This window comes from Culex pipiens, chromosome 2 (genome assembly GCF_016801865.2).
Source record: "Culex pipiens pallens isolate TS chromosome 2, TS_CPP_V2, whole genome shotgun sequence".
Taxonomy (NCBI): Eukaryota; Metazoa; Arthropoda; class Insecta; order Diptera; family Culicidae; genus Culex; species Culex pipiens.
The window spans coordinates 159,411,211-159,430,140 of record NC_068938.1 but is presented as its reverse complement, the minus strand read 5'-3'; the positions used below and the strand labels follow the sequence as shown (position 1 = coordinate 159,430,140).

The window sequence follows — 18,930 nt, the reverse complement described above, 5'->3', positions numbered from 1 at the left end:
GGATATGACCTTGTTTCATTAATTTTTCCTAAAATATAGCTAATTTCCTAAAATGTGAAATTCATCAGACACAGATAAAAATTTCACCAGTTCCTGATGTAAATTACATATTTTGTTTTGACACAAAATCTGTCACCATACCCAGATGCAACCGACTGGAACTAGATAATTTTGTTCAAATACATGTTAATTAATGTTTAAAATAATTATGAAATAAAAAAAAACTAATGAATAAAAACATTTTAAGCTAAATGCATTTGTTCTGTATGCAATTAATAGTTTTTGATATCCCACAGCTTTCCTTAGCTTCAGGTATCAGGTAAAGTTCAAAACAACATTTACTAGATTAAATTTTCAAAACAACCTATCCCAAATGGGTTTCCTATGCAGATAGGACCTTTTGAAAATTTAATCTAGATTTTCTAAGCTTGCAATTGTATCGAGGAAACTCAAAATCGATTGACAATAGTTTGGATAGTTAAATGTAAACTTTGTTTGAAAATGTAGCACATTCTGAAGAAAATATATGAAAGAGTTTTCATTTCAAATCGATTATTGATACATTTAATATTTTATCGTTATCATCTGGGTGCTGAAAAGACAGAATGCGTAACGTGATTTGCGAATGATCCCCATTAATACAACTGCATTACAGATGTAAACATAAACAAAGTAGAAGGCTATGTTCAAGCTCAAGCGTAACATATTTGTTGTTGCTAAAGTGACTTGTTTTGAAACATTTTGGGTATGTTAATGTTAAACGTTTTGCTGAAAAATTAAGAGCTTCGCGCATTGTAAGTTCATAGACTAAATGATGGGCGACCAAAAAAGGCCTTTTTTGTTTTCCACGTGACGAAAAATTGCGTCAGAAGTGGGTGTAATTTAGTGAATCATAAGAGCAACCAAAAGGATGTCCGGAGATTATGAATCTTTGAAGTGCAGTGATAATATAATAGTAAGATTATTCATTATTATGTCGCAGGTGCCATTAATAGTTATTGATGATTCGTCGTTAAAATTTCAAAAAGCTTCATAAACATAGGCTTTGCGTGAGATAAAGCGCTTATTGAAATGTTAGCGACAAATCATGCCAATCATGATTTCAACCCTCTTCTTAAAATTAATTGACTTCGAAAAATTTATAAGATCGACGCCATCGACTTTTTTTTATTCCTGACAAAATAAATTATTGATCGATTACAATACTTGATATTTCTTGGGAGCATTTTGCGAACAGTAAATTCGTTCCACAGTTCTAAATTGAGGCCGCTTTGCGAACCACTATTCAGCACCCAGGTTATCATTATCAAAATACAATTGTCAATCTAGTCGACGATAACTCATTCAAAATATCCTACTAAAATTAACTTATTTAATCCAAATCCTGTTATTATTTATAGCTATCTCTAAGATTTTTTTTCTAAATTTTCACAAAATACCGTGATACTTTTTTTTTATTAATAATTTGCAATATGGGTAGTATGACATTTTCATAAATTGCCGTATTATATGAAAATGCTAAAATTTTATAATTTGAGATGCTCATATTGAATATTTTAGTATTTTTATGAAATACTGTGTTTTTTGTAAAAAAAAGAATACGGTATTTTCTTTAAAAAAAAACCCCGATGAAGAGAAAATGCATGCCAATTTTCGCATCGATGGATACCCATATTGAAAATGATGGAAGTTTGAGAATTTTCTTAGAATACGGTATATCGTGATTTTTATTCAGAAATCCTCAACACGGTGAAATAAGCAAATTTTGCATCGCTCAGTAGTACAAAATCGTTTCATTTCTAAAATACTCAAATTTTCACACAATACCGTATTTTATGATAATGCTCAAGTTTTCTAAATTTTCAATAAGAGCATTATCATAAAATATGGTATTGTGTGAAAATTTGAGTATTTTACAAAAGAAACTCTAAAGGAGTGAAAATGCATACAAAATTTTGCGTTTCGGTATGAAAAAAACAATATTGAAAATTATGACATTTTTAGATTTTCATTTTTTTTGTCCGCCTTGTAGACAGATTTTTGGATTAATTCACCTCGACCGTCATAGCGACTATCTTTTGTGATTTCCTGTTATACTCTTAAGGCTGCAATTTGCTCGAATCTTATTGAGAAGAATCAAGCTATCTGTTTACAGTCTTTTCCTGGGATTGCCTCAAAATGCCGAAACTCAAAAGGCAGAATCTCGGAAGGCCGAAATTCAAAAGGCCAAATTTTGTCTTTTGCTCAGAAGGCAGAACGTCTCAAAAGGCCGAATGTCTCGAAAGGCAGACTGATAATGGAATTCAGAATTTTGTTCATATTTTCACGATTTTCATTGATTATGATGTTCAAAGATACAGTAAACTGACGAACTGTGTTCTTTTTTATCATTTTAAGCGAAATAAGTACATAATGAGTACATTCTGTTTATCTTTACCGATCATATTGTTGAATCAAAGCATCTCTGGAGTTTTTTTGAAAAGGTCCTATAAACAAAATTTCCAGTTTTTGCTTTTTGGGTGTTTTTGAAACCACTTTGAGTCAGCGGTATTAAAAAAACACCCAAAAAGCAAAAACTGAAAATTTGGTTTATTGGACCTTTTCAAAAAAACTCCAGATTTCAAAAGTGTTTTAACCTTTTTGTTTATTGAATAGGTGACGATGACCGAAATTTGATCATTCGTCGCCAAGTACTTAAAAATGAATTCAAATAATTAAAATTATTTTTTTGCGACAAATAAATAGAAACTATAGAAATTTAGTTAGCAGAAATGCTAGAAAGTGCCTTCTTTATTCCGAAACCAATTTTTGTTACATAGCTATGGTTTATATAAATAATAAAAGCAAACCGCGCCCGAAAAGGCAAAAACTTTCCGACTTTTCGGACACGGTTTGCCTTATGAGATTCGGCCTTTTGAGCATTCAGCCTTTTGGGATTCGGCCTAATGAGAATTCTGCCTTTCGAGTAATTTGGCCTTCTGAATTTCAGCCTTTCGGGATTCGGCCTTTTGAGATTCGGCCTTTCGTAGGAGACCCCTTTTCCTAATGCACATATACACTGGTAGAGTGCGTTTGAGCGCTGTGCGATAGATTTTCATTTTTTTCAATTCAATTCGGTTTTATTGGTTTTATATTATTTATAGATACAATGAGTTATTTTGAAGTGCATAACAGAGTTTTGGAGTTCCTTTCAGCTGTGTGTTGCATCATAATCCATTTTGGAACAATTATTTCTTTAACTAAGGCACTAGCAAGAGTAAGAAAAAAGATTTTCATTTAAAACGGTATTTTGTGAAAATCTGTGTAAATTACAAAAAAAAAACTGTAGCAAAGTAATACTGCAAATCATAAGATAATGAGTATTCTCATGAAATACGTTATTTTTGAAAATTTGAGTAATTTACAAAAATAAACTCTAATAAAGTGCAAATGCATATCATCTTAGTGAGTGCTATAAAAGTTTACCAAAATTTTACTTCAATAAGGCCGTTGCAAATATTTTTCAAAATTTTTGTCACCCCCCTTTAAATTTGGAAAAATCTTAGGGCAAAAAAATCATGTTAGTAAAAGATTTGAATGTTTAATCGGATGTGGTTCCAATTATTTAAATTTCGTATGATATTTTAAATGATCTATCGTCGGTATGGGTTTCGCCGATAAAATATTTGTGTTTCGAACCTCGCACAAAATGTTTTTTTTTGACAATTAAAAAAAATACTCGAGCTAAAAAAATTATTTGAAAACCTGAATCATCAATGCATTATTACAAAATATCTGATTTTAAATTAAAAGTTTTAAATTTGTATGTCTTCATTCAATTTAGGGTCCAAAATTTGAAAATTTTCAAAAAGGTTAAATGTGTCCAAATTGTTTGAAAAAAAAAATGAACTCAAATTGAAAGGGTTTGACTTCAATTTAAATCAAAAAATATACATTCATTTCCAATGAAAATTTATATTTTTAGTAAAAACTCAATTTGAATTGGTTTTGTAACAATTTGTGAATTATTTTCATGATACGCAAATGCCTTGAAGTTCACTGCGTAGCATCCCAATTGAACCTGGATGCTTTCTCCACGGTCTCAGTTATCGCAAAGCGCATTCAATAGACTAACAATATAAATATATCTTGCAGGATAAAATTCACGCCACTATCCATATACGAACACGATTTAACCACTTTGTACCGAACCAACCGGGATGGTCACAATCACCGCGCACCATAACCTCCCTCCAGTGGACTTGGCGGAAAGAATAAACATTACCAGCCAGTCGGCTAAGTTATGATCATAAATTCGATCCATCGGATGGGATTATGTATGCGCATTATTGGCCCCTCGGACCCTTCCAGGTGCACATGTGTGTAATTTCCAGCCATAATCGTTGGATCTTCGTTTGCCCATCGGCCACAGCAATAGTCAACGACTTGCCGCAACAGTAGTTCAGTGCCGTGTGCTGGAGTTTTGATCGCGGTGCAACGATCGATTATTTGTAATTTGTTTAGTTTATGTGTTTAAGAAATTTATTGTCAATGGTGGCCATTTCCTTCGAGACTTGGAGGTAGTGGAGCGTGACTTGGCTTTGAGTCGAGCGCAAAAGGAATTGCTGCACTGCGCTGTACTGTTGTTGTGCACTGTGTTGATGACACCATTAACGAGGTGCATTTATGAGCTTAATAAATAACCGTTATTTGTTTAGCTGGAGGAGGGGAAGCTGATCAGAATTCCATTCCCTGCGTACCCACTAATCGATTGATGCGATTAGGAAAGGTGGTTGGCTGACTAATTGATTGGAAAGAGTGGTTTGCTTGAGGTAGGTAGGTGAAATGATTGAAAAGGGTTTCAATAAGTGGATGTTAAAAGAGTGATGGTAAAGAGCTTGCAAAATAAAAAGTCTCATCTACAAAAACCAAAATCTAGGTTCCATACTATTTATACCCGGAATTTATAATTTGGTTGTCGATTGGAGCGTGTTCAGAGAGCCCAAATCAATAAAACCTTGACGAAACTGAATCGTTTACTATAAGTTTTGATTCAAACTTTATCTCAGAGGTTAGGAGATTCGTTTTTGAAGAAATCTTTTAATTTCAAGTCTTATATACGGGGTACCCCAACCTTTCCTCAAATTTCAGGTCATCGCAATGCTTCCGATTGGAGCAACCCAATTACCCTGAACCATATTGCAAGGCCTAGGTCCAAAACAACTCTTCCTCCGAAATGGACCACGACCTGGAAACCCTCAGAAAATGATTGATTGTCTGGCTGCCAGCACTTCCAAAGGTTTTCCACCCTCGCACTGGCGATGCCCCAAAGCCCCAAATTCTTCGGCCAGCCCAATTTTCTCACCTTTCATCGTTCCTCAAATAGAGACAGAGAGGTAATGGGTACTGGAAAGTCATTAAATTAACCGCCTGTTCAGAAATGCATTCCAGGCGATAGTTCATAAATCATAGAGCGGGGTGAAATTGGTGTTTGATTTACGTTCTTTCACCAGCTTGGTTGGCACTCAACGAGGCTGTTGGTTGTGACTGCTCAGCATCAACAGGGTCACACCGATGATCTGTTGAGTATTGTTTGAGATATTGTTTAGTTGGATCTTCAGCGTCATATTTATTTAAGTTGAGATCACCAAATAAAAGTAACAACAAAAAAAAAAATAATTTGAGTTTCTTCAAAAATTAAAAATTACATCAACTGTGTAAATGAACCTAAGTAAGACACCAAAAAGAGAAAGATATTCAAAGTAACGGTCCTGTTCGTGCCACAAATTTGGACGACCTCGCGCAGACATATTAATCTTCGATTCAAGTGCACGCCAAGTACACCGCTCGTCCGACTGGACGTGGTCATTAAGGCTGGCACTTTTTTTTCGGGAAACTTTCCTACGAAATGAGTGCTCTCTCGCTTGAGGGGAGCAAGGCAGGGAACTATCATCAGGTGTCTTGCATCTTTCTTTTGAGGTCTTTTCAGCAGAAAAAAAAAACAGTTTTGCTGGTGTAATTTAATTACCGAAAATACCACCCCAAGTTGGTTTCCGAGAGTGTATACTTGCGTTCATTAAGCAGAGAATATGTTTTGTTTTGGGTACGGTTTTGCCAAAAAAAGATCAAGTTGAGGCGAACGGAAATCCATACCTCGAGCACTGCTCAGAGCAGCGTGAAAAATTACGGTGAGAACGCGACACCACGGTCAGAGTGAGGTGTGTTGAAGGTACTCAACGGTGTGGTAGATAATGGAATTTTGAAGACTTCTCGGTAGGGCTGTTAGGGAAAAGAATTTTAAGTCCACTTAAAAGATGACGAAGTGCCAGTGCGTGGAGTTGAGGTGTGAATGAAATCGTAACAATAAAATTGTTTAAACTGGTAGTGTGCCTAAGGGTGCATAACGAAGGGAGGCAATTTAGCTAATGTGCTCAAATTTAGTGTAATTACTTTGGGAGAGTTATGTCATTGTGTGTGTGGGTGATTGTGGGAGTAGAACAAACGATATTGTTTTTGTAAAGGTCTATTGAACACAAGATAAGATTTTGGTTAGCGATGGGATTGTTATGGATTTAAAATTTCTTTGAAACATTCAATGTGCTTGAAATTATTTAGCATGTCATACTTATTCACAAATAGAGTTGATAATTTACCTGAAAAGAAAAGAGAAAAGATTGAGTTAGTTTAAATTTCATATTTAATAAAAAAAAAACAAAATGGTTTTTAGTACAACAATTCAATAATGATTTTTTTTTATCAAATTTAGACTTGATTATATCGATCATTTTTTTTAACAAAGTTCAGTTCTTAAGAACAAGGGTTGACCAAAATTTGGCCCGCGGGCCAAATGTGGCCCATGGGGTGATTTTTGTGGCCTGCGGACCGATTTTGAATGATCATTAAAAATGGCCCTGTAAAAAAAGTAAACCATATTAATTACAAGTTAGAATGCCCCCAATTTTATGGACTGAGTAAAGTAAAAAAAAAGTAAAGTATGGGCTGAGCCTCAACATTATTTTGCGCTTAAAAACCTTTCACCTCGGGATTCGAACTCATGAAATTTTGATAACCAATCAGAGTGATCGAAAAATGTTGATTAAAATGTTATTGAAATTTGAGTAATTTGTTGTTTTATTGTTTACGATAGTCTGTTAGTATAAAGTGTGCACCCGGTCTAGGAATAGTTGCACTTGATTTAAATGTTTATTGTGGCATGAACATTACAATAAAAAGTTTATAAATATAAAAATATAGCTATTTTTGGGCTTTGTTGAATTCTTAAAATTTAAAACCAATTGATTGAATGCTTTTTTGAATAAAACTGCCTTTAAATCGTCATATAAATTTTTCTATTATTTAAATGACGAAATTATTTTAAAAAATACCTGAAATTTCGAAAAAAAATCTAGCTGAGAGAAACATTTTTTTAAGTTTTATAGATTGTAATCAAGTTATTTAATTTTCCAAATAAACATTTTTGTTTTTGGATACCTAGATTTTAAACGGTTTTGGTTGTGGTCATTTAATCATGAAAAATTCACCTTGAAATAAAAAAATACCTCTCTGGTTGAGTGCAAACCCGAAAAGTACATACAAGTACAAATTTATTAAAAAATGGCATTTATCTCGATTTTTTTTTTATTTAAAAGCTTCTTTAGAATTGCATCAAATTAGAGCTACCAAATCATGAAAAATGTATTTTAGTGAAAACCCCGAAAAAAAGAAAAGGGGTAACACTCAGGGTTACCAGGTAAAAATTTGAAAAATCTGGCAAAGTATCGATTGAAAATCTGGCAGACGAAAATCTAACAATTTTAAATTGTGAAGGGGAGCGAGGGGAGGATATTAATTATTTCTAATGTTTGTAGGATTCAGATGGCTTAACTGACCTCAAAAATGTTGGATTTACATTTTCGTTAAGAAAAACACGATCTAATTTTTTTTTCATTTTAATCAAGAAGTTGTTCAAAATGGGCATAAAATGAAAAATCTGGCAAAATCTGTTAAAATCTAGTATAGAGAAGAGTTAAGGGAGCGTTCTTTTATTACGTAACGCAGTAGGGGGGGAGGGGGGGGGGTCGGAGGCCGTGTTACGCTCCATACAAAATTTTTATAATTTCTATGGAAATTTTGTTACGAGGGGGGGGAGGGGGTCCCGCCCGTGTGGATCAATCGGACCGCGCACTGGACTCCAATCCAGAGGTCGCCGGTTCGAATCCCGCGGCGGGCGCTCTAAAATTCTTTGTGTAAATATGGGTATTCGGCGCCGTCGCTCCGTGCCATACATTCATACACTTAGGAGCCCAGGGCGGCGAAGTCCTTGTAGATAAAAAGGAAGACACTAGTGGTTGGTACTAGCAATGGTGGCCGACAGCTATAAAGTCAACTTCGTTTCGGGGGGGAGGGGGTCTAAAAATCCGATTTTTTGCGTTACGTAATAAAAGAACGCTCCCTAATCTTTATTTTGGCTGAAACTTGAAAAATCTGGCATTCGGCTTCATCCATAAAGTACGTCACGCTAAAATCAGTCAAAATTTACCCCCCCCCTCCCCCCCTTTGTCACGCTTTTCCTATACTTATAACATGCAATGTCACACTTGCTCAGACCCCCCTCCCCCCCTAGAGCGTGACATACTTTATGGATGACGCCTTCCTAGATTTATCTGGCAACCAGGCCACCTTGGTCACACTGCCTCACTGTCACAAGATATGGAAATGGGTTCGTGATAACTGAGCACGAATCAAATATATCCCTTAAAGCAATGTTTAATGAAAAACAAAAATCCAAGAAGCATTTCCAAGGTTAAAAAATGTTTTAAACATATTTTGTTATTTGAAAATGGATAATTCTACGCCAACTCGCACAGCAACATTATTACACTCTAAAAAATAACCCTGAAAAGTTAGAAGAAACACGAAATTTTAAATGAAAAATTTTGTTATAAATGAAAAAATGACCTAATTGTAGATTTGAACAGAAAATTAAATTTCCCTTAAAATAAGTAAAAAGTAAAGTAAATCTTTCCCAGTTCCTGAGGGGAACACCCTTGAAGAGTATCGGGGCCGGCATTTACAAAGCGGATTCAGTGGCAGTTCTTTACTCAACTAATGTTAACATGTTAAGGTTAATGTTAACATTCCATAGGTCGCCTCCCTAAGGTGTCGTGATAAGGTCCAGTTTGTGACGATACACTACCTTCCCTTTACTAAGCAATCGATTCCAGAAGGGAAAAGATCACCAGTTGTGTTGGTCCGAGCCGGGATTTGAACCCCGATCTACCGCTTACGAGGCGGAAGCGTTACCACTGGGCTACGTGGCTCGGTAAAATTCCCTTAAAATGACATGCTCCAAAAATTTTACAGTTTAGTAACGAAAACAGGCAGAGTTTTTAAAAAAACTTTTAAGTGTTTTTTTTTTTCAGACGAAATATACGTTTTTTTCGGAATTTTGGATACGCCATCAAATCGGACGTCCAATTTTACATAAAGTCCCTTTGACACCAAATGTCTATCTCATCACCGTTTCAGGCTGCAAATTATTGAAAAACACCTCTTTTTCCGCATGTTCAAAAATTGAAGGGGTCGTACCGCCCCTCCGTCATGAGATATCAAAAAATGAACCTCGGATTCGTGATCAGGGACAAAAGTTACCCCTTAGGACAAAGTTTCACGCAAATCGAAGAGGGGTTGGGGCAACATTTTCCAATTTGAAGATATCAAGAATTTGCTTCATTATTCTCATACAAATAGGCCCTTCTTTGTTAAGCAAGAGCAATAAACGTTACAAGGGTATGGTTTATTCTGGCAAATAGATTTCTGGGGAAAAGCAATATGGGGAATAACATTCTGAGAGGTGAAATTCTGGGGAATGGGTATCGGGGTCTAGGCAACTTTTTCCGGTAATTGAAAAAAAAAAATGCTTTGTATATAAAATCGAAAATTGAATTAATTATTGATCAAACACAATCAAGCTTACCAAAAGGTAAGCATAATTTCCATTACGTAACACAATGAAAATTGTTTTCCGCGTAAGCAAATTTCATGCAAAATCCCCCCCACGGGCGTGTGATGAATAATCCATGAGCATGACTGGAAAATTGTGCGGAATACCCAATCAAAAAAAAAAAAAAAAAACGTGGAATACCCATCACCCCCCAATCGTACACTCATCAATTCTTATGCAAATATAACCTCTGCCAGGCAGCCGCATAATTTTTCCCATCGATAAAAAAATGTGGTAAGCGTTTCGGAAGAAAGTTTGCCTTTTGGCGGCGGCTCACAACACTCGCGCGGAAAGCGGAAAGAAAATCGCAACCTTAAGGAAATGTACTCAACATCACACCAACCAGCCACGACACGTGGGAATATTGAGAAAAGATGCAACAAAGTACGGCGCGCACTGTGTATACACTTGGACAAAGTCAGTCAGACTTTGAAGAAAACTAAAAAAAAACTCACACTTTTTTTATCGCTGCTCGCGAAACCGAAACAAATTCACCGCTCATTTCCTTGTAGACGCTGATGTGCTTCAGAAGATCCATGGTGATGGCGATGATGATGGCACCGTATCGGAATAATACACTGGGAACTTCGGGAACAGCGGAGGAAGTGGATTGGAACAGGCACTAGTTTTTTTTTTGTTTGAATTTGTACTATGGAGTCAAAGATTGGGTTCTTAAATCCGATGGATTCGTCAATCAAATTTATCACAAAAAGCATCTTATAAATCAATTAAAGTATTTGTGACATTATTTTCACACCTTTTTCTATAATTAGTTGATAAATCAACACGGTATGGAGGAAGCAAAATATTATGAATCGAGAACACTCATGGGAGATTTATACGTAGAAGTTGTGTTTCACCTTCCTGATTAAGAATATGTTAAATTCAAAATATTCTATCGGTGAAAATTGCGTTTTTCAGAAAAAAAGTGTTTTCCCATATAAAGTACCATGCGAGCACCAAGCGTGCAACGTATTTTTTTATATATATTTCAGGGTATTGAAACAGGCTATAATGACAGAAAAATATGTATAATTTATGAAAGAATACATTAAATTTCGATTGCTTTTAAATTCATTTTTGAAAGTAAGCTTGAATGTGAAGTCGAAATTTTGTTTTTCAATTACAGGTAAAAAGTATTTGTTTAGCTTTTGAAATGGGTTTAATGTAAGTCCATATGAAAACATAGTTTTTTCAAACGGTTGAGAATCTTTCTGCAATTTTTCATCTTGAACTATGAAAGTCGGACAAATAGTTGCTGAGATAGCTATTTATTAAGCTCTAGAGCTTAGCAAAAAAATGAGAAAAAAAAAATAAAATTGTTGCTGTTTCTATCAACCTTTAATTTTTCAACTGACGTTTCTCGGCTATTTTGGTCTGATTTTCAATGTAAAGGAAGGAAATATTTGTAAAATTTTCTAATCATTTTATTAAAAAATCAAAATTGTTTAATTTTGCTTTTCATTTTTATAAAGAATTGCTCTTGAAGTTGAACATAATTCAATTCAATTCAATTTATATTATTAGTAAATAATCCATTTACAATTCCGTATTTCTTATAACCTAATAGAGTTTTGAAGTTCCTTTCAACTATGATTTGAACTATAATTCATTTTGATGTAATTGGATATTTTAACAATGGATTTGGCAAGAGACGGAACAATTAAAAAAAAACCTTAAGTTGAACATAATGAATTGCTTTTAACCTTAATTTGGAAGCTTTTTTATAATTTTTTGATTTATATTTAGATCGACCTCAAATGATAAAGTTTTATAACAAGTTTTTGAGGAAATACATTGCCTGTTGAAATCCACAAATTCGCAACACCTTTTTTTTATCTGATCAAACTATCACAAATTAGAATTGTCTTTAGTTGTTTATTTAGGCGATTGATAAAAGGCATAAAACTATTTTTTTTATTTTTTACATTAATTTAAAACAAATCTTGTATTAATTTTCCCATTAAAAATATAAAAAAAATTACAGGCCATAGTTTTAACACATTACTGAAAAAATGTTTTGTAAAACTGTTGGCTTACATTCACTAAAGTTAGTTTTCAAAAAGTCAAAGCAGTAATGATTTTTTTTTGCAAGGAACAATCATGCTAATTATCATTATCTTTATCATTATCATTACCTTAATACTTTTTTTTTTAATTGATGACGACGGGCAAAATGTTTTTATTTTGTAAGTATCAATTAACGATCAAAGATGGCAAGAAATTAGAAATTGAGGATATTGATTTTACTTTCAATTTATATGAAAAATATAATGAAAATGAAATAAACATTGGTCCGAAAATTTCAGATTAAATCATTCTCCTATTTATTTTTTTTTAAGATTTTTAATTTTCATGTTTTTCCATTTTATATCTTTTATATAAAAAGAAAAGCAAATATCAAAACTGCACACAAATCTCCTACTCAAATTTAATCAAAAAGAATAGTATATAGCAAAAAAATAGCGGTAATTTTTATTCTGTTGAATAATTACTTGCATTTTATTTAACGAAAAACATCATAGTGATTGCAGTCAATAACAATTTCAATATGATTTTTTTGAATGGTTGGAGAAAAAAAAATATGTGAAAGTATTGTTTTGGGTTTTCAATCCATCACGCAGCAAAATAAGGCATATTTGAATAAAAATCGTTTTGTTGTTTTGCAACTCAAGATTTCTGTAGAATCTACGCTAAACGTCAATGCAACTTTTTTAAAAACAACAAAAGACTATTGTGGAATTGGGAAAATCGAGGTTTTTATTATATTCAACGAAAATTTTATTGAACAAACCTCGTACAGGCTGATCCTTCAAAATATGTTTATGCGTGATAGAAAATTTTAAAATTTTATTAAAATTGTTTAAAATTTAAGAAAGCATGCGTTTGTGATCAAAAAGTTTGTACTTGTATTTGTTGTTTACTAATAGCTCTACACTCTTTTTCGCAATTATAAAAACTTCAGTATCCCAATCCCACAAAAAAGATCACTTCAAAGAACCTTTCTCACTGAAACGGGCACACGCCAAAACCGCGCGGCGCGCACGACCACAAATCAAGTCGCAGGAACAAATCGATCACAATCCGTCGTCGTCCATGGCTGGCCCGGAGGAACTATTCGCTTCTTCACCAACACCCCCTCTGTAACGGTCACTTTCCCCCCTCCCTACCCCACAAAGTCTTCTTCCCCCGGGCCCTCGTGACGCAATGTCACCGTGACGAATTTGGCCAGCCAGCCGGAAGAAGTTCACAAAAGAACTCTGCACAAAATCGAAGATCAACCGACGACTCAGTTTGCGAACCCGCGACGACTTCTTGTTCAACCGTTACTTTGAGCGGTACTGACACGGCTGACATTCGGTCGACTGACCGCGTCCTCCGAGGGGCGGTGGTGCAGCCCCCTTGCGGACACACTCGGACTACTCTATACTCTTCTAGCCGCCATCAGTCATGTAAATCGGCGCTCGATAATGGACATCATCAAGCCAAGACTGCAGGCAGGCAGGTCAGTCAGCCATCAGTCGAGGTTTGAGATGCAAACCGTGATGATGATCGTAATGCTGATGAAGATGATGCGCTGCTGCTGTTGGCCGGTGCTGTCGCTGTTGATGAAGCATCATTATCGCTGACGGTTGATGGTGAAGTGCGTCGTTGCAGCATCAAAGAGATCTCTCAACGGGCGCGTGTTTTTGAAGAGGAATCGAGTGGAGAGAGGATGTCACGAGCTGGGGCAGTGTTGTCGATTTATTTGAGAAAAATCTTCTAATTTCTTAGCTTTTTGAGATCTTTTAAATATCAACATTTTTAACAAATCTATTTATGGTGGAATAAATAAAAAATATCAATATCAGTTCGAAGGACTTGAATGCTCATTATTTACTCAATCTTAATTTTTTTGTGAGAGATATTTTTAATCGTAGTTTAAAAGTATTAAATACTTGATAAATCGATAAAAGAAAATTAAACCTTACTTTATTCACCATCAAGTGGCTCATTTACTACTTACCTTACTCATTTGCATATGCTTATATTTTCAGATACGAAGGTGAGATTTTCAAGCTTTTGAACTCGTTGTGAAGGTATTTAGATTACGCATCCAACGTAGGTCGCATGGTTGATCGAGACTTCAATTTCATCAAAATATCTGAGATCCGGCTTCAAAAAATAGCATTATTGAAACTTAAGAGCTTATAACATGATAGGGATGTCAGGTCTGCGATCTTTTGGACTCATTAGGAATGTTTCGATTACCTATCAAACGACGGGTTGCATGATAGATCCGGACATCAATTTAATCAAATTTTCTGAGATATGGCTTCTGAGAAGTACTTAAATATCACTTAAGTGCTCATAACTTTTGATAGGGTTATTAGACCTTCAAATCTATTGAACTCATTGGAAAGGTATTTCAAATACCTTTCTTAAAATAACTAATAAGATATATACAGCAATTCCCCACGAAAACAGCATGGAAAAAAACAAAAGTGCTCGGATCGGGCTCAAATTTTTTCTGGGGGTTCCGTGGCCGAAATAATTAGACCCGTATTTTTTTGTTTGGCCATTAGGGTGACCTACGCCGTGTTAGGGTGGTCTGAAAAATGGCCATTTTCGTCGATTTTCGCAAAAACCACTTTTTTCGAAAAATCATAAGTCCTCGCCATTTCAACCGATTTCAATTGTCATATACGCAAATGAAAGGTGATAAGTTGGCCTTTCAAAGAAAAATAATAAGAAGTTTCAAAAATCTAGCCTAACATATGAAAAGGGCGTATGAAACTTTAAAATGCCGTTTTGACGGTGTCTGGACCAAAGAGCTTATGTCTGGAAATATTTTTATCGGATTCCCCGGACATTTTTACATAACATACTAAAAAATGGGAGGAGTTCATTAACAGGATTCCGAGATACGATTTTTTGAAAATAAAATCCGTGTTTTTCGACGCGCCGCGCGCAAAAACCGGAAAATGACGAAATCGGCAAAAAATCAACTTTTTTCACTAAAACTGCGATAACTTTAAAATTTCAGCGATGACCTATAGATGGCTGGGTACCAAAAGTTGCGTCTTTTAATTACGAAAATGTTGGTACCCAGACATCTATAGGTCATCGCTGAAATTTTAAAGTTATCGCAGTTTTAGTGAAAAAAGTTGATTTTTTGCCGATTTCGTCATTTTCCGGTTTTTGCGCGCGGCGCGTCGAAAAACACGGATTTTATTTTCAAAAAATCGTATCTCGGAATCCTGTTAATGAACTCCTCCCATTTTTTAGTATGTTATGTAAAAATGTCCGGGGAATCCGATAAAAATATTTCCAGACATAAGCTCTTTGGTCCAGACACCGTCAAAACGGCATTTTAAAGTTTCATACGCCCTTTTCATATGTTAGGCTAGATTTTTGAAACTTCTTATTATTTTTCTTTGAAAGGCCAACTTATCACCTTTCATTTGCGTATATGACAATTGAAATCGGTTGAAATGGCGAGGACTTATGATTTTTCGAAAAAAGTGGTTTTTGCGAAAATCGACGAAAATGGCCATTTTTCAGACCACCCTAACATGTCGTAGGTCACCCTAATGGCCAAACAAAAAAATAAGGGTCTAATTATTTCGGCCAGGGAACCCCCAGAAAAATTTGGAGCCCGATCCGAGCACTTTTGTTTTTTTCCATGCTGTTTTCGTGGGGAATTGCTGTATATATATATCTTACAAAAACCACCCTTTTTACAATCTTTCAGAATTAAGCGACCGAGCCACGTAGCCCAGTGGTAACGCTTCCGCCTCGTAAGCGGTAGATCGGGGTTCAAATCCCGGCTCGGACCAACACAACTGGTGATCTTTTCCCTTCTGGATTCGATTGCTTAGTAAAGGGAAGGTAGTGTATCGTCACAAACTGGACCTTATCAAGACGCCTTAGGAAGACAACCTATGGAATGTTAACATTAACCCAAACATGTTAACATTAAGTTGATTAATGAACTGTCACTGAATCCGCTTTGTAAATGCCAGCCCCGATACTCTTCATGGGTGTTCCCCTCAGGAACAGGGAAAGATTTACTTTTTTTTACTCAGAATTAAGCCAAATTGGTTTTAGCATAGCTTTTGAAGTACTTTACATAACATCATAAAATTCAATAGGGTCTAATAAAATAAGCAAGTTCATCCAAAAAGTGACTCTTAAGAGCGAGTCCACGAACAGGGCATACCCCTTTGTATGGGACGTCGTTTGGATCTCACCAATCTGCCTGAAATTTTCAGGGGTTGTTTGTACATATAAAACTAGCATCTGGCCAAAATATGAGCACTCTAGGTCAACGGGAAGTGGGGCAAATCGGGACACAAAGTTTGAAGGTTCAAAAACGTCAAAAATCTTAAAAATGCTATAACTTTGGCAAAATTCAATATAATTTCAAAATTCAAAATGCATCTGAAAGGGCTTAAAAAATGCTACAAAATGCAGGGAGAAGCATCCCAATTGGTTTAATCTAAAGGAAGTTATTGGCATTTTAGTGAAAAAATAGCATAATTTTCAAACTCAGATAAAAAAGTGTTCCATCCAGATATCAATTCGATTCGACCTGCAGCTTGTAGGGGACATCTGGGACTACCATCAGAGACTGAGAACGCTTTGGGTAAGGCAGTTTAACATATTAAATAGACACTTTTACTTTTTGTGAATTTTTTGGTTGTACATTTTTGCTCGGGGGACCCCTTAGATCCCATTTTCTGGTGATAATTTTATCATATTCGTGTTCCTGAGACAATTTCACAATAGAAACATGCACAAAAATGTTTATTTTCATCCATTTTAACCCTTTAAAAAATGAAAATTAAAAAAAATCTTCGATTCACATTTATTGAAAATCAGGTTCGTTTCCAAGGATACTAGATGACACCAGAAAAAATGCAGTTTCTTAATTTTTTTTAACTTTCATTTTTTATAGGGTTAAATTGGATGAAAATAAACATTTTTATGGATGTTTCTATTGTGAAATTGTCTCAGGAACACGAATATGATAAAATTATCACCAGAAAATGAGATCTAAGGGGTCCCCCGAGCAAAAATGTACAACCAAAAAATTCACAAAAAGTAAAAGTGACTATTTAATATGTTAAACTGCATTACCCAAAGCGTTCTCAGTCTCAGATGGTAGTCCCAAATGTCCCCTACAAGCTGCAGGTCGAACCGAGTTGATATCTGGATGGAACACTTTTTTATTTGAGTTTGAAAATTATGCTATTTTTTCACCAAAACGCCAATAACTCCCTTTAGATTAAACCAATTGGGATGCTCTACCCTGCATTTTGTTGCATTTTTTAAGCCCTTTCAGATGTTTTGAATTTTGGAATTAAATTGAATTTTGCCTAAGTTATAGCATTTTTAAGATTTTTGACGTTTTTGAACCTTCAAACTTTGTGTCCCGATTTGCCCCACTTCCCGTTGACCTAGAGTGCTCATATTTTGGCCAGATGCTAGTTTTATATGTACAAACAACCCCTGAAAATTTCAGGCAGATTGGTGAGGTCGATGCGAGATGGGTATGCTTTGCTCGTGGACTCGCTCTTAATTCAAAAAAGTAGATTCAAAGAAAAGAGCAGAAAATTTAATGAAAAATCCGTTATTCAAATTTTAAATCAGGTATTTAAAAACGTGGATTTTATAGAAAACCTAGATGTATGGGTATCAAAAGATCGGAAATTTCATGCCCTTTCCGATGCCATATAGGTTGACTTATGAATTGTGGACCGGTTTGGATGCCGGCGGATTTTCCGACGACGTAATTCTGGGTTGGTACGAAATTCCAACGAAAAATCTATTCTATTGATACAAAAACCCCCAAAACGGTGTTATACCCACTCCAGAATGTTTATTTAGCAATTTTATGGTAATATATTGACATTTAGTTGAATTGAAAGTTTGCAAAATTAAGTTTAGATAAGATTTATTTAGAATTTACAGAGTTATATAAACTTTTATACTAAGTAATTAGTAAACATAATATTCAATCCAAATAATTTTTTTAATCAGTCAAGCAATCCTATTTGGAGTTGGGAGACTGGATTTATGGTGATTTGTCAACAAATAACTTTATTTATGTTAATTTTTCGAATGGTGTAAAAACTTTTTTTGCATCTTTTTTTGATTTTTGTAATAGTATTTGTCAAATAACTTTTTATAGAAAACATCTTTTCATGAGCTTCTTGTAGCAAAATGTTCGGCATGAGTGTCTGAACAAAACGTAGTACTTGATTTATGTCAACATTAAATTGTTACATGTTTCATCACAAAATGTGCATAGTGCCCAAGGGGTGTAAATTATTTTTTTACATACTGTAAAAAATGCATAGTGCCATAGTCTCCCAAGTAGCAAGTAAAACATCGCTTTTTATTGTTTTTGTTCATCAATTGCTCCTCTAGCGTTTTTATACGTTAATTATTCAACAAGTGTCATACAATTTGGTCAATTGTTTACATTTTGATGAAAAAACCATTATCCAACATGGTTGTATAACATAAATGCCAAATCTAGCAACGGATTACGAGTAGTTCATTTTGAAATTTATTCTGACTTAAATGAAACATGCTTGTAGAACTCGAAAAGCAAAATGACATTTGCAGACATGATGTTTCATTTCAGTTTGCTAAACATGATAACATAGTAGATTTAACCTTTGGTTTCAGCTGGGATTTCTCGTAAGCAAGTTGTTTATGTGTAGTTCGGGTTCGTGTTTAAAAAACCGAGCAAGAACATGTTGCCGAAACAAGCACATATATATCTAATATAGAAATAGCTAATGTTCAAATGAAGTTTTGACAAACTGTTAGTGAACTTGGTAAAACCTAGATGACCGCAGACTTCTTATTGACGTTCAAGCTTGCTCAACCAACAAAACCCCTCGTGGAAAGATGCAGAGGCGCGCTCGGACTTGACATTTGGAGTGATCTTGGGT

At 34.9% G+C, this 18,930-nt stretch overlaps 1 protein-coding gene across 3 annotated transcripts in view; it reads right to left on the bottom strand.

The window, feature by feature from the left end:
• LOC120421681 (uncharacterized) overlaps positions 1 to 18,930 on the bottom strand; it is a 213,003-nt gene that overhangs the window by 21,841 nt on the left and 172,232 nt on the right. The gene's annotated exons all lie outside the window — the stretch shown is intronic.